Source organism: Pseudochaenichthys georgianus, chromosome 17, assembly GCF_902827115.2.
Source record: "Pseudochaenichthys georgianus chromosome 17, fPseGeo1.2, whole genome shotgun sequence".
NCBI lineage: Eukaryota > Metazoa > Chordata > Actinopteri > Perciformes > Channichthyidae > Pseudochaenichthys > Pseudochaenichthys georgianus.
Window position 1 is genome coordinate 39,028,872 of NC_047519.1, and position 13,210 is coordinate 39,042,081.

At 44.0% G+C, this 13,210-nt stretch overlaps 1 protein-coding gene across 1 annotated transcript in view; it reads right to left on the minus strand.

The window, feature by feature from the left end:
- The window catches only part of LOC117462638 (partitioning defective 3 homolog), a 136,416-nt gene that overhangs the window by 22,701 nt on the left and 100,505 nt on the right, over positions 1–13,210 (minus strand). The gene's annotated exons all lie outside the window — the stretch shown is intronic.

The window sequence follows — 13,210 nt, forward strand, 5'->3', positions numbered from 1 at the left end:
CCAGCTATCAACTCCAGACGCACACAAGCCAGAGCCAGTCAGCCTTTCCAACGGGCAGGAACCTGTCACATGTGATCCCGCTAATCTCTGTGAAATGTAACACAGCCGCTTGGCCTCTTTAGCACACAGCTGACCTGATGGGAGGTACATGTGTGACCCTCTGGCTATGGGTCAAGGCAGCTCCAACAGAAAGACTCACATCTGATCCCAAGTAAACAGACGTGTGTACCATTAGAGAGGAAAACAAATAGATAAGAATCGAGCGAATGTTACACTGATATCACTACAGTATGTCCGGTAAGTAAACAAAGGAGTCCAATGGAGGCATTTCAGGCAGTGTGTGGAAGAGAAACTCATGTCGAGGGAACACATGGATTTTAGCCGGATCATTTACATGCACACCAACCTACATCGCACACGACAGGAACGAGAACACCCCTCGAAGAAAGAATGATGGGGCTCACAGTAGTCTAGTGGGTAGAAGGGGGTATCATGCACCCCCCTGAAATATACTTTTAATCAGCTTTTCTAGATCGAAAAAATTGTGTAGAAAACGATTAGCTATGTTAAAAATTTGAAATTTTTTCCCACGTATATTTTTTCCCCAAATTAGTGTTTATTTACCCTAAAAATCGAGTTTCACTCTTTTTACACCTTTCACTATATCTCAGCCATTATTGCAGATAACTGAACAAATAAGGTATCCAGATCCATGTTTTGAGGGTCAAGGAACACAATAAAACTATTCTTAAAGTGATCACATCTGTCTGTGGCATGCTATTATGCTAATTAGTGCCGCCATTACAATAAAATAGCATTTTAGTCTTGTACCAAGAACGATGTATTTTGCACCGACACAGAAATATTCTTATAATCAGTGTTTCCTAAGTGGAAAAAGTATGTAGAAAATGATGAGCTATGTTAAAATGTTGTCTGGATGTCCCACATGTATTTTTTATGCAAATTTGTGTCACCATTACCAAAAACTGAATTTTCACACTTTTCACTATCTCAGGCAATATTGCAGATACATGAACAAATAATGTGTCTAGACCCATGTTTTGATGGGCAAAGATCACAATAATACTATTCCCAAAGTGATCACATGTAAACAAATTTCCTGCCAAAAACAAACAAGTAGCTAACTTGGCTACACACACACATTCAACCTTCAAACAAACAAGGTAAGTAGCTAACTCAACTAGACTCATGTCTAGTTGCATGTGTGGGCTGTCTTTCATTTTGACACACAGAACAATGGGGGCTATCCACCCTTATCCACAATGTAAAGTCATTCACAGCCGCTTCCCTCTTCTCTCTGTGAGGAGCAGCAGGTTCAGCTTTCAGAACAAAGTAACACAAAACTAAAATGGCATTCATTTTTTTAAACATGTTGTGTAGTAATAGATTTACAGAATTCATGTCCAATATTTGTCAAATAAAAGATGTCTCCTAAAGTCCATCATCATTAAAGCAACCTATAGACCCATCCTATAAACTCCAATCGTACCCAAGAGACCGGAGATAAGAGAGATAAGATAAGACTTTATTCATCCCGAAGGAAATTGTTGTGCCGGAGTAACACAATACAATAAACACAGCAGCAGAACTGTACACTAAAAGTGCAGCAAAAAGAGCAATTAAACATCCACAGACAACATGGAACGTAGAAACGTAGATGGTCACACAATCAATGCAATTATTATTAGCAGTAGTTAGTAGTTAGTAGTGCAACAATTAACACGTAGTGGCAGTTACGTAATTGCACGAAGGGAAGAGAAACTCAAGTAAAGGGGTCGTTCTACTTCCACTGTAAATCAATCAAAAAGGCAACAAAGCTCTCTTGCATCCACACGGCCAGAGACCGTGGAGAACAGTGGGCTGAGATTCAGTTTGGGATGAGCTTCATCCTCGGGGCGGACTCACTCAATATCTGGCACCGCCGAATGGGGCTGAAAGGTCAGTGTGTGGCTCTGTGGAGTGGAGTGTGTGTGGGACTCAATAACAGCACTGTGGCTTTGCTGACTGCGCTGCCAGCAAAGCTGTTTACGCTGAGATGCTCCCAGCCATTCATGGCCGGGGCGTGCCTCGTGAAAAGACGTCTGTCTCGGCCTTAAGCCCGGGGAAGGAGGGAGCTTTGAGGAGATGTGATGTCTGCACTGTGGGCAGACTTTGACTTCATAGAGACTTTGCTACACTGTGTACTGGAGACACATGGGGAAACAAGGACGCAAGGCTTTTATTGTCATTCGTACACAGCTACAGTGTAGTCATGACAATGAAAGTCTTAGCTGAACAGACTAGTGCAACACAATACAACAGATACTAGTGCAAGTAAATCAAATAGCATATAGTGTAAATAGTGCAGAATACTCTACAAGTAATTGGAATATTGATATAAGTTGCAAACAGGTGAGTGTTATGGATGTTCTTTCAAAAGTGGTTTGGATTGGTGAAATCAAAGGGACATTTTAAATTATCATTATTGGAAATCGACACTTTTTGTTGTCTTCCTAATTAAAGTAGCTGATCTGAAGGGCTTGGTTCAAATCGGTGATCATTCGACCGCTTCTGGTGCTTTTTTGTTGTCCAGATCCTCGATGCAAGCACTGGGTCGAACAATGCTACTATTTCAGATAGGATTGGGGCCAGAAGTACGAAGTCAAGACCTAAGGTGGTGATCAGGAATTGTCCTTCAACCCTTGGAAAGGATGGTGTTTTTTTTTTTAGGACTTTAGAAGTCTGCTCTGCCAAGACTTGGATCTAAAAACGACAACGCCAATATATGTTCTGAACACGCTTGGGAAAACACACAGATTTAAAAAAAAAAAAACAAAGCTGTGGGAGCAGGATTGAAGACATGGGACTTGCTTCATTTGGCATAGAAGCTAAAGTTGTTCAAATTGGTCCCAAACTAATAGGATTTATCAGATCCGTGCTGTCACTTCTAAATCCCCTTTGACATTGACGTCGACTCCACGGATCCCAATCAAAGCATGACAACCAAAAGAGGGGAGGCCTCTATGGGGAAATGCACAGTAAGTGACAGAAACAGCTGAAAGACAGGGTCCTAATCCTGTGGATTATAAAACAATGGCCTCATTCACACAGGCCTCTCTTCCCATGCCTATATGAGCATCCTGCGGACCTACCAACGACCATACACCGCCGTAAATTTAAGAACTGTCCACTCGTTTAGACGATTTGGTGACTTATAGTGGATCTACGTACCCTTGAAACTAATGCAGAGCTAAGGGTGTCTGCACGGTGAAAAAGAAAACAGCTGGATTGGGAGCCCAGTAGCCACCAGCTGGCCGACACAGAGGATCTGAACATGAAGTGCCGGGGCCTACGTGGTGGAGAGATTCAAGTGGATCTGTTTTGTGACAAGGGCACTCTTGGCAAGTGGTTACAAGTGGGATGACCTTGAGAACACAAGGGGAGCATTGTAGGTTCACACTTCAAAGTACTTGAAAGCATCGCCCCAAGCGTTCGGCTCACATACCGCAGTCTGCGAGGGACTATTCAAAAAGACATTTTCTTAAAATCGTATCCAAGTCTATTCCATGGCAAAGCTAGAGGGCATCTTTTGCCATTATGCAAATTAACAGCATTCACGTATTGTACTCCGAGATACCCTATCTATTTTATTTGCCAATAATCCTTATTTCATAATAATCAGCTTTTTAAATAAAAGCCACCGTCTTAATTAAACATTTAATTAAGCATGGGTAGTCATGGGATTCCCATCTGGAATGTGACTGTTGTACTGACTAGCTCCGACGCCTGTTAAATAAACATTTACTGATGTACCGATTCGCACAGTGAGAAAACAGCGCATGTCGTAAATACGTTTTCCATGAGCGCAGCAGCTTTGGCGGTTAGCTTCTGCGTCTTATCAGATGGGGAACTAGGCCCGACACACTGTGACAAAGAGAGAGCTGCTGGTGGAGCCTTTCTCTGCTGTGAAAAATGAACTGAGATGCTGGAGATGATAATCCAGCTCTATCGATCGAAGGCTCACAGGCAGCTAGGAGGGAGACGAATGCGCCGGCTAACTGGTGCTAGCGGCTAGCGCTCCGTCTGCGAGCTGATGAATGGGCGAGTTATCTTCTGCAGAAACCACAAATATCGGTCTTCTTTCTCAAGCAACACACAATAAGCACAGACAGATGGTCCTTCTCATTACTAACACATACTCAAATATAATACTATGACCCGTAGCAACTAGAAAGCATATTGATAAGGAGGAAGGTTGTTTAATTAGTTTTGTTTCATTAAAGATGGAATCTATAATATGTTTTAACACACATGGGACACTCGCGCTTTTATTGGCTAGCGCTCCAACATGCGTGATAGGCGAAGGGGCGGGACATCTCTAGGCGGTTGACCAATCACAACAGAGCCGGCCAGCTAACCAATCAGAGCAGACTGGGCTCTGGTTTCAGACAGAGGGTGAAAAGAGGTGCTGCAGCAAAATAAAGAGCTTTTGAACATTAAAGCGTGGAGACATGTAGAGACACTACATACTGATATACACCTGAACATCAGCAGGAGAGGACTCTTTAAAGTAGAGACACTACATACTGATATACACCTGAACATCAGCAGGAGAGGACTCTTTAAAGTAGAGACACTACATGCTGATATACACCTGAACATCAGCAGGAGAGGACTCTTTAAAGTAGAGACACTACATACTGATATACACCTGAACACCAGCAGGAGAGGACTCTTTAAGTAGAGACACTACATACTGATATACACCTGAACATCAGCAGGAGAGGACTCTTTAAAGTAGAGACACTACATACTGATATACACCTGAACATCAGCAGGAGAGGACTCTTTAAAGTAGAGACACTACATACTGATATACACCTGAACATCAGCAGGAGAGGACTCTTTAAAGTAGAGACGCTACATACTGATATACACCTGAACATCAGCAGGAGAGGACTCTTTAAAGTAGAGATGCTACATACTGATATACACCTGAACATCAGCAGGAGAGGACTCTTTAAAGTAGAGACACTACATACTGATATACACCTGAACATCAGCAGGAGAGGACTCTTTAAAGTAGAGACACTACATACTGATATACACCTGAACATCAGCAGGAGAGGACTCTTTAAAGTAGAGACACTACATACTGATATACACCTGAACATCAGCAGGAGAGGACTCTTTAAAGTAGAGACACTCCATACTGATATACACCTGAACATCAGCAGGAGAGGACTCTTTAAAGTAGAGACGCTACATACTGATATACACCTTAATATTTGCATAATAGGGCCCCTTTAACTAAGAGTCTGACATATCTGATGACTTCAGTTGGTGTTTAGGAACAGACTTTTCTTCGTGGCAGATTGTATTCGTATAGCTTCAGAGAGAACACAATGGTCATTGTTCAAAAAGTAATGTTTTGTATAATAAGTGTTCTTTCACCACTGTATAATTGGAGTCTCATAAGTCGATGTGGGCAGACAGAGTAAACGTAACAATTAAGACAAAAAACAAAACACTAGAAGCTAAAAGATTACACGTATTATCCAGATCTGTCACTTCACACACTCCATGACATCGACGGGTGAATCACGGAGAAAGAAAGAAGCATGCTCTGGGTTCTTTGGACACTAAAAGGTTAACGGGATTAGCTCAGATGCTTGACCACTCACAGCCTCACTGGTGTCTGTTGAGAGCTTAGCGGGGCCACAGCGCCTGGTGCGTCTGGGGCCAGTTGGGCTCTCATGAACCCGATCTGGCTTCTCCTCTGGATTACAGGCTTAACCCGGGAACGCGGATGGAGCCAGATTGATCCGCAGAAACAGCAATTAGACGCTAATCGATACAATATCTCCACCACTCATTCGCCGTGTCAACTGACTAACGGGGAATAAAGCGGGGCTGCGTGTTGATAAAGTGCACACACGAACGTGTTGGTATGCAGAGGAAGGCACACGGCCAAGAGGAATGTACCGTTCTGTGTAAGCGCGTGTGTTGACAGGGAGGCTAATGAATCCAGCTAACACGTTCTGTAACCCGGGCCGAATCCGACACCATCTGTGAGTGCGCGGCCCGGCTGGGATCCACACACACTTCTCTCAGAGGGCACAGCACTGAAGCATCGCCGGAACAACGTGCCAAGCTTAGAGGATCAGTGTGTATGTGTGTGTGAGAAATGTAATGAAAAGCTGCCGTCGGAGGAGCAGTCACTGGGCGGCGTTAGCAACGAGCTGCGGAGACATGTAGGTGGTTTTACAAACCGAATGATAGGTCATGATGCACGGCGCTGTGTGACGAGTCGCTGCAGTTCAGTTTCTGCTTGTTCAACAGCGAATACAATTCTTTCATGACGGCACGAAAAAAACACAAGTCATATTTTTCGCTTCAAGCTTAAAATCATGTTTGATCATGACACAAGGGATATGTGGTTTGGGGGAGTAAAAAAGTAATTTGTGTTCCTCTAAATTACACACACACACACACACACACACACACACACACACCCACACACACACACACACACACACCACACACACACCACACACACACACACACACACACACACACACACACACACACACACCACACACACACACACACACACACACACACACACACACACACACAACACACACACACACACACACACACACACACACACACACACACACACACACACACACACACACACACACTCGATGCAGGCCAGCTCCATTACAAGCACATACATTGGATGGCGTGCCTTATATCTGCCCTCCAGAGTGTCCAGTCCTACAGTATGTGAGCCATTTCAGTTCCACCCAAAGCCCCCTGTGGACGGTGTGGTGGAGCCACATTTGAACATGTCACTGCAATATCTTCCGGGGCATTCCACATGTTGATTTCGTGGGAGCTCCAATCCCACTTCTACACAGATGCTTCACATACGGTTGTTCTAATGCAGGGGTGTCGAACTCATTTTCATCTCAGGCCACATCAGCATTATGGTTGCACTCAAAGGGCCGGTTGTAACTTTAAGACTATATAAAACTGCATATATAAATATTTAATATATATAAAATAATGTATTATATTACATTATTGCTTCTGCATTGGATTATTATCGGATAGGGTAATAACTTCATAATTAACTACGTCTGAAAGCAGAAGTATCTTCAGTGAGAATGTCACAAAATGATTTTGAAAAGAAAAGAAAAATAAAAATAAAAAGTGACATTTTGAAAAAAAAGTCAAATCTGAGAAAAAAGTCTAATTTGAGATGCATTGTGGGACATGTAGTTTATGGGCAACGTGCTTCTGTAAAGTAGCAGTATTCTTTGCAAGCTCTTGTGGGGCCACATAAAATGAAGCCGCGGGCCGGATTTGGTCCCCGGGCCTTGAGTTTGACACCCCTGTTCTAATGTATTCTGACATTGAACGTCACATCGGGATTAAAATTAGAGATTGTGTTTTTACGGATGCATTCAGTGGAACATACGATGGGAACGGTCCATCAAGCTTCTCTCTTACATAACACGTGTTGTGTTCTGTCCAAGTGAACGGGAAAGGTCTTAAGGACATATCATGGACACAGCAACTCGTTGAGACTATCCTCACCACACACATGACTGCACTGGTTGTCATCAGTTATTATTTTGACCTAGTTGTTGGTGGTTTCCTCGTAGATGACCTTGTGCCGTCGTGAGAGCACGACTGTGTATTCTAAGCAGACATTAAGAAGTAGTGTGGCTTGTCAAAGCTTTAAAACACATCATCGGGTGTCAGAGTGGATGGCGACGGAGACTTTGATTTGCAATATATGGTCCGTGTCAAGAGACAGCGTTGGAGTCTGAAGCGTGACACCTACGGGGGATGAAGAGCGATGTGGAAACGATGGGGAACGTATAAGTCATCCAGTTGATGGTGAATAGTAAATGCATTTAAATCGCACTATTCCTCGTCATAGTGAACCCTGAACGTGCTGAAACTATCTCGTGTCTTTTTCTCGCAGGTAATTCCCCTTCAGAATATTTGACTATCTACATTATTATCTTTAAGAGCCTTTTCCTCGTCTCTCTCACCAAGGTTTTAGCATCATTTAGTGTCCTTTTTCAACACAGGGTTTCAAAATGAAATGCATGCGTAGCCTGGCAGCATTTTGAACATTAAGGAACCGTTGCTGCCGTTCCTCCCTCTGTGCTTACGTTACAATACGTAAATGGATATCTGATTGAATCCACGTTGACACTGGCTCCCGATCTAAGATGCCATCGCAGTGCTTTGATGCAATGGTGACACAACGATGTCTGTCCTCATCCATCTCTGACGGATGATGATCTCCTGATAGCACGATACAGACACGCAGCTAAAGCAGGACGTCGATGTAATGGAGGGCATTGAATACATCAAAGCAAAGCACAGAAAACATTCTCTATGGATTCTCTCAGATGTGTTAAAGCTCAAAGATGGGGTCGGGTAAAACAGGAACGTGTGGTGAAAGGAATACTATTGCCAAATATCTGGAACACACTCCCAGCAACCCGCAGGTCCGCTGCAACTCTGACTACTTTGAAATCCAGGCTGAAGACTTTCTTTTTGCCGCCGCTTTTAATCGAACTATTCACATCTCACACGGCACTGTAACTGTATTTTGCTTTTTAATGTTTCTAATGTGTGGTATGCACTTAATGTCTTTCCTTTTTGTAAAGCGCCTTGTGTTGAAAGGCGTGTGGCGCAGTGGATAGCGCCTTGGTGTTGGGATCAGGGGGTCACAGGTTGGAACCCCACTGCAGTCAGCATGTCGTTGTGTCCCTGAGATACTTCACCCCAAATTGCTCCTATGGGGATTGCCCTCAGTACTGAGTATGTACGTCGCTTTGGATAAAAGCGTCTAACAAGTGATGTAATGTTATATAAACAAACTTGCCACGTCTGTCTTTGTCCTGTTCCCTATACATCTCAGATAAAATACACACTTGCTCCGTCTCTATCGCACCTTGCTCTGTCCCCTTCACACCGACACTGACTTGAGGGTTAACGGCAGACGGCGTCCATCACACCTCCGCCGTCCCATCCGTCAAGGAACAGATCCGTGCCGTCAGACCGGACACTCATTGTAATATATCTGCTTTTCAAAATGCCGTTATTATCCCACCCGTCATATCTGATGCCTACAGCCCAGTAGCTTGTGTGATTCACAGCCACACACCATGACTCGGCACATCCAGTCACCTGGGGAAACTGTTACCAGGCAACAAGGTTTGGATAGAAGGTCTTGTGAGCTAATGGCTTCACCGCAGCCAGAATCACACCTACTAATTACTCCTTTCGGTGTCAACGCGGTCGTAAAGTAGGCTCTTCTGGCCCATTAACGTGTAGTGGTGCTTTAACGACTTCAACCGCCTGCGCCAACAAGAGCGGTGTTTTGCGACAGGTTGTGCAAACTACTGGCTGAGTTTGAGCAAGCAAAGTGAGATGAAAGTGCGAGGGCAAGAGGAGAGGATTTTCAAGCCAGCAGGTGAGTGAGAGCGCCGTCTTATCAGCGGTGGGTTAGGGAGGCATTAGAGAAGAGGTTTCAGCTAAACTAAACATTGATAGAAAGGCCTGACTTTCTCATGCTCATGAATACAGTTCAATCTGAACGAGGAACGACATTTGCACACGTTCTTTGGAGCCTGTCTTTTCACGTTGTCACAGGGTTTTACTGAAAGATATTTTGACTTGTTTAAACAATTGATGAAAGAAAGGACTTTACAGTTCTTCCTGGGTATGCTTTGGTTGTGTTGCCATACTGCAGTCGACAAAGGTCATGTCAGTGTAACACTATATATAAATCATAAAGTACATATGGCTAAATAAGCCAGTTTTTCAACGACTGACTGACTGACATCGCAGAAGTATTTTCCTTTAATTCCAGTCCTAACTGTTCTAAATATTACCTTTAGAGTAATATTTGCCCAAAATAGCCTCATTGATGTTTTCTTGAAGTTTGCTAGACATCAGGGTAGAAAATAAATGATACCAGTCTGGTACATGTTTACGTACTACGCATCTACCTAAAAGGTTTCTTTAACTTGTTAAAAAATGATAAAGTAAAGTACTTCTACATCATGAAAAGCTCCTCCACAGTGGGGGTGAAACTAAAGAGGAAAATGTGTCCAGGTGAGTCTCAATATTCGCAATGCCGAAAATACTTTTCAGGGTTACACTTCCTGGGAAAAAGGACCCGAGGGCAGCGACACAAACCCAAGAAAAAATAGATCCAATCCAACATTAGGGTAACCCATATACATGTAGATCCAAATGGCAAGAGAAAAAGAGCCATACTGGAGTCGAATAAGATGGAACCAAGAGGGAATGTGAAGACCTATCCTCTCCAAGAACCACATAGATTTAGGATGGAGGGTGCAGTTTAGAGGCAATTGGGATTTGGGAGACAATAGCCGCTTTCACAAGTACTTTGCCGTACTTAGTTCCCAGCACTTAGTTCCCAGCACTTAGTTCCCCCATGGGACTAAGGAACATATCGCGTTCACACCGGAATAAGTTCCCTGAGGGAAGATTACGCATGAAGCCGCTGACGTCACTTCTTCTTCTTCTGCTTTGGGTTTACTGGCAGGCCGCAAACCACTTCACGGCGTATACTGCCACCCGGAGTCCCCGGCCGGAATTCCCCGGAGTTGGGGACTGGCTTCAGTCGAAGCTGCTGGGAGTCCCAGCAGCTTCGACTGAAGCCTTCCGAGTAAATCGCCAGAACGCCGACATCTCCTCATCTCCCATGTTTTATTTGTGTTGCCATAAGTTAGTCTCTCTCCGTTGATGCGCGGGGCTAATGCTAATAATGCTAATGCCAGCAAATACAATGGCGGCTTCAAAAAACGAGTTTTACGGGGCGTGGTTTGCAACTCGCCCAGCCAATCAGAGATCGGATACTGCAGGCAGTACCACCTCTGTAGCAGGCACTACAAAGGGGGGAAAAGTTGTCATGAACCAAGTTCTCTTTTTGGTGTGAACGCAAAATCCCAGGAACTATCGGAACTAAACGGGAAAAGTCCTCCGGTGTGAAAGCGCCTAATGACTTTGATGCCTGTGGATGCAAGGAATCCACAGAGTCAGAAAGACTGAAAAAAGAAACTCCGATTTATCTGTGCATGTATCAGAAAGGGAATCACACAATGCTGCCGACATTAGCCAGCCGCCACAATGATCTGTACATTAGGCAGCGGACGGCCTGAGCGCGACATTATTCACAGCAACCACAGAAAGCATTCATCTGCTCGGTGGCAGAAGAATGGATCACCCCTCAAAGGCAAAAGGAGAAAAGAAGGAAATGAGGGACGAGCCAGAGAAAGGAATAGTGAGATAGCAGCCATTTGAGGCGTTTCTAGCCGAAGGAAATAAGTAGAGCGAGGCTAAATTAGAAACGCAATGCCACTTTTGGTGAGAAAGGTAAAGGGTTTCACTGATGCATTATCTCCAGTGCCGGCTGATAACTGTGGGGGTCTGGGGGGGGGGGGGGGGGAGAGCAGGGAGAAATGAAGGGGAGGGATGATGACATAGAGAGAGGAAAAGGAAATCGAATTGGAGCAGTCTAATTTCTGGGGAAGGCATCATGGTCCAGCCCGCTCTCTCTTCCTTGCTGTCATGGCGGCTGGGGGAGACGGATGGCATCTCACTCGTAATGGTTCCAGTTTTCTGAGAGCTCCATAATACTGGCTGACGGAAGCATCAGCGGCATCTGATAAATCATAGTCCAAGTCAAATTAGGATCCATTATCATCAAGAGGCCCGTCTGCCTCTGTTTCGGGGCTGCAGCCCGAGGAAAATGAGACTTGAGGCATCTTGTGACAGCGGGCCATTTTGTAAGAGATAGAGTATCTGATGTATGATTGCCATGGTAATGCCTGTCCTAGATGCCAGGCATACTGCTCAGACACAGGCTGGCATTCGCTGAAACCATGACGATAACATGAGCCCGTTCTCGTGTGCGCTCGATATCACTAGTCTCGAAGAAATGAACTCCCGATATGAAATTCAAAGCCAGCGGTCAGATATCTTTTATGCCGTTCCAGCCCCCTCCCCTTGGACACATGACTATTATAATGTCACTCAAATCATTTTAATTATAATTTTGTCATCTATTCCTCTCTTTTTGTCGAATCCCTCAAACGTTTCTCTCCATTCATGTGTATTTTCTCATTTCTTAATTGTCTTGACTTGTAAATGCTCCTTCTTGTCTTCTGTGTATATGTGACACTGTATGTCTTGTAACTCCTATATCACTAAATAAAATACATATATTTAATGTTTATTGCGGCAGTCTCGTTGGTCTATGTTTCAAGGTCAAGATGATGCATATACTGTATAGTCCAAACATTACTTTAGTTTCAAATAATATGTCGAATGGCTAACTCCGACTCATGTCTACTCTGATCCCTTAAACATCCAGTTACCAAATCAAGCAATGTGCGAAAGCTGCCGACAGCCGAACATGTGTATCCAAACAACTCCTCCTGGGAGTGGAGCTAAAGTGCAGCACTGGTTCAGCGAACATTCATTAAAGACTGGGCCTCTTCACCGACTTCATTAAATATTCACTATACAGTAGCTTTTGGAGGCAAGGATATATTCTCCAGACCACCAACAAACGTGATTTTGTTTTGTTTTGCACCTGAAGCACTTTAGTTGCTTCCCTCACAAACAGCCTTGATTCATTCTTTGTTATTTCTCGTTCAAAGGCGAAGCAGAGCATTCTCTTTGACCGCTGAGACCTTGGGCTTTTAACACACTGCAATAGATGTTAGAGATGCAAGGGCGTTCAGACCGAAAACATCTCTGGGTTAAAAAGGTTTCTGGTTCGACATACAATCCAAACCACTAGGTCTATGTTTGAGCAGCGGAAACATGGGTTTGAAGGCTTCGTAACACTATGAGACCGACCGTTACAGTAATGGAAAGATGCCAAGCTCTTTTGGTTGGACCATGGATCAGAATTCGGTCCCATAAAGCATGCACACTTGGGTTGTCCTTAAGCCCCGCCTCCGATCCTTCGCATCACGACCAATTCTCAGAAAAACAACTCTTAACATTTTTGCAACAATGAGGACTTTAAAGGTGGGGTAGGTAAGTTTGAGAAACCGGCTCGAGAAACACTTGTTATATTCCATGGAATGCTCTTAACATCCGACAGCAATGAACATCTGAAGTGCTTTGACAAAAA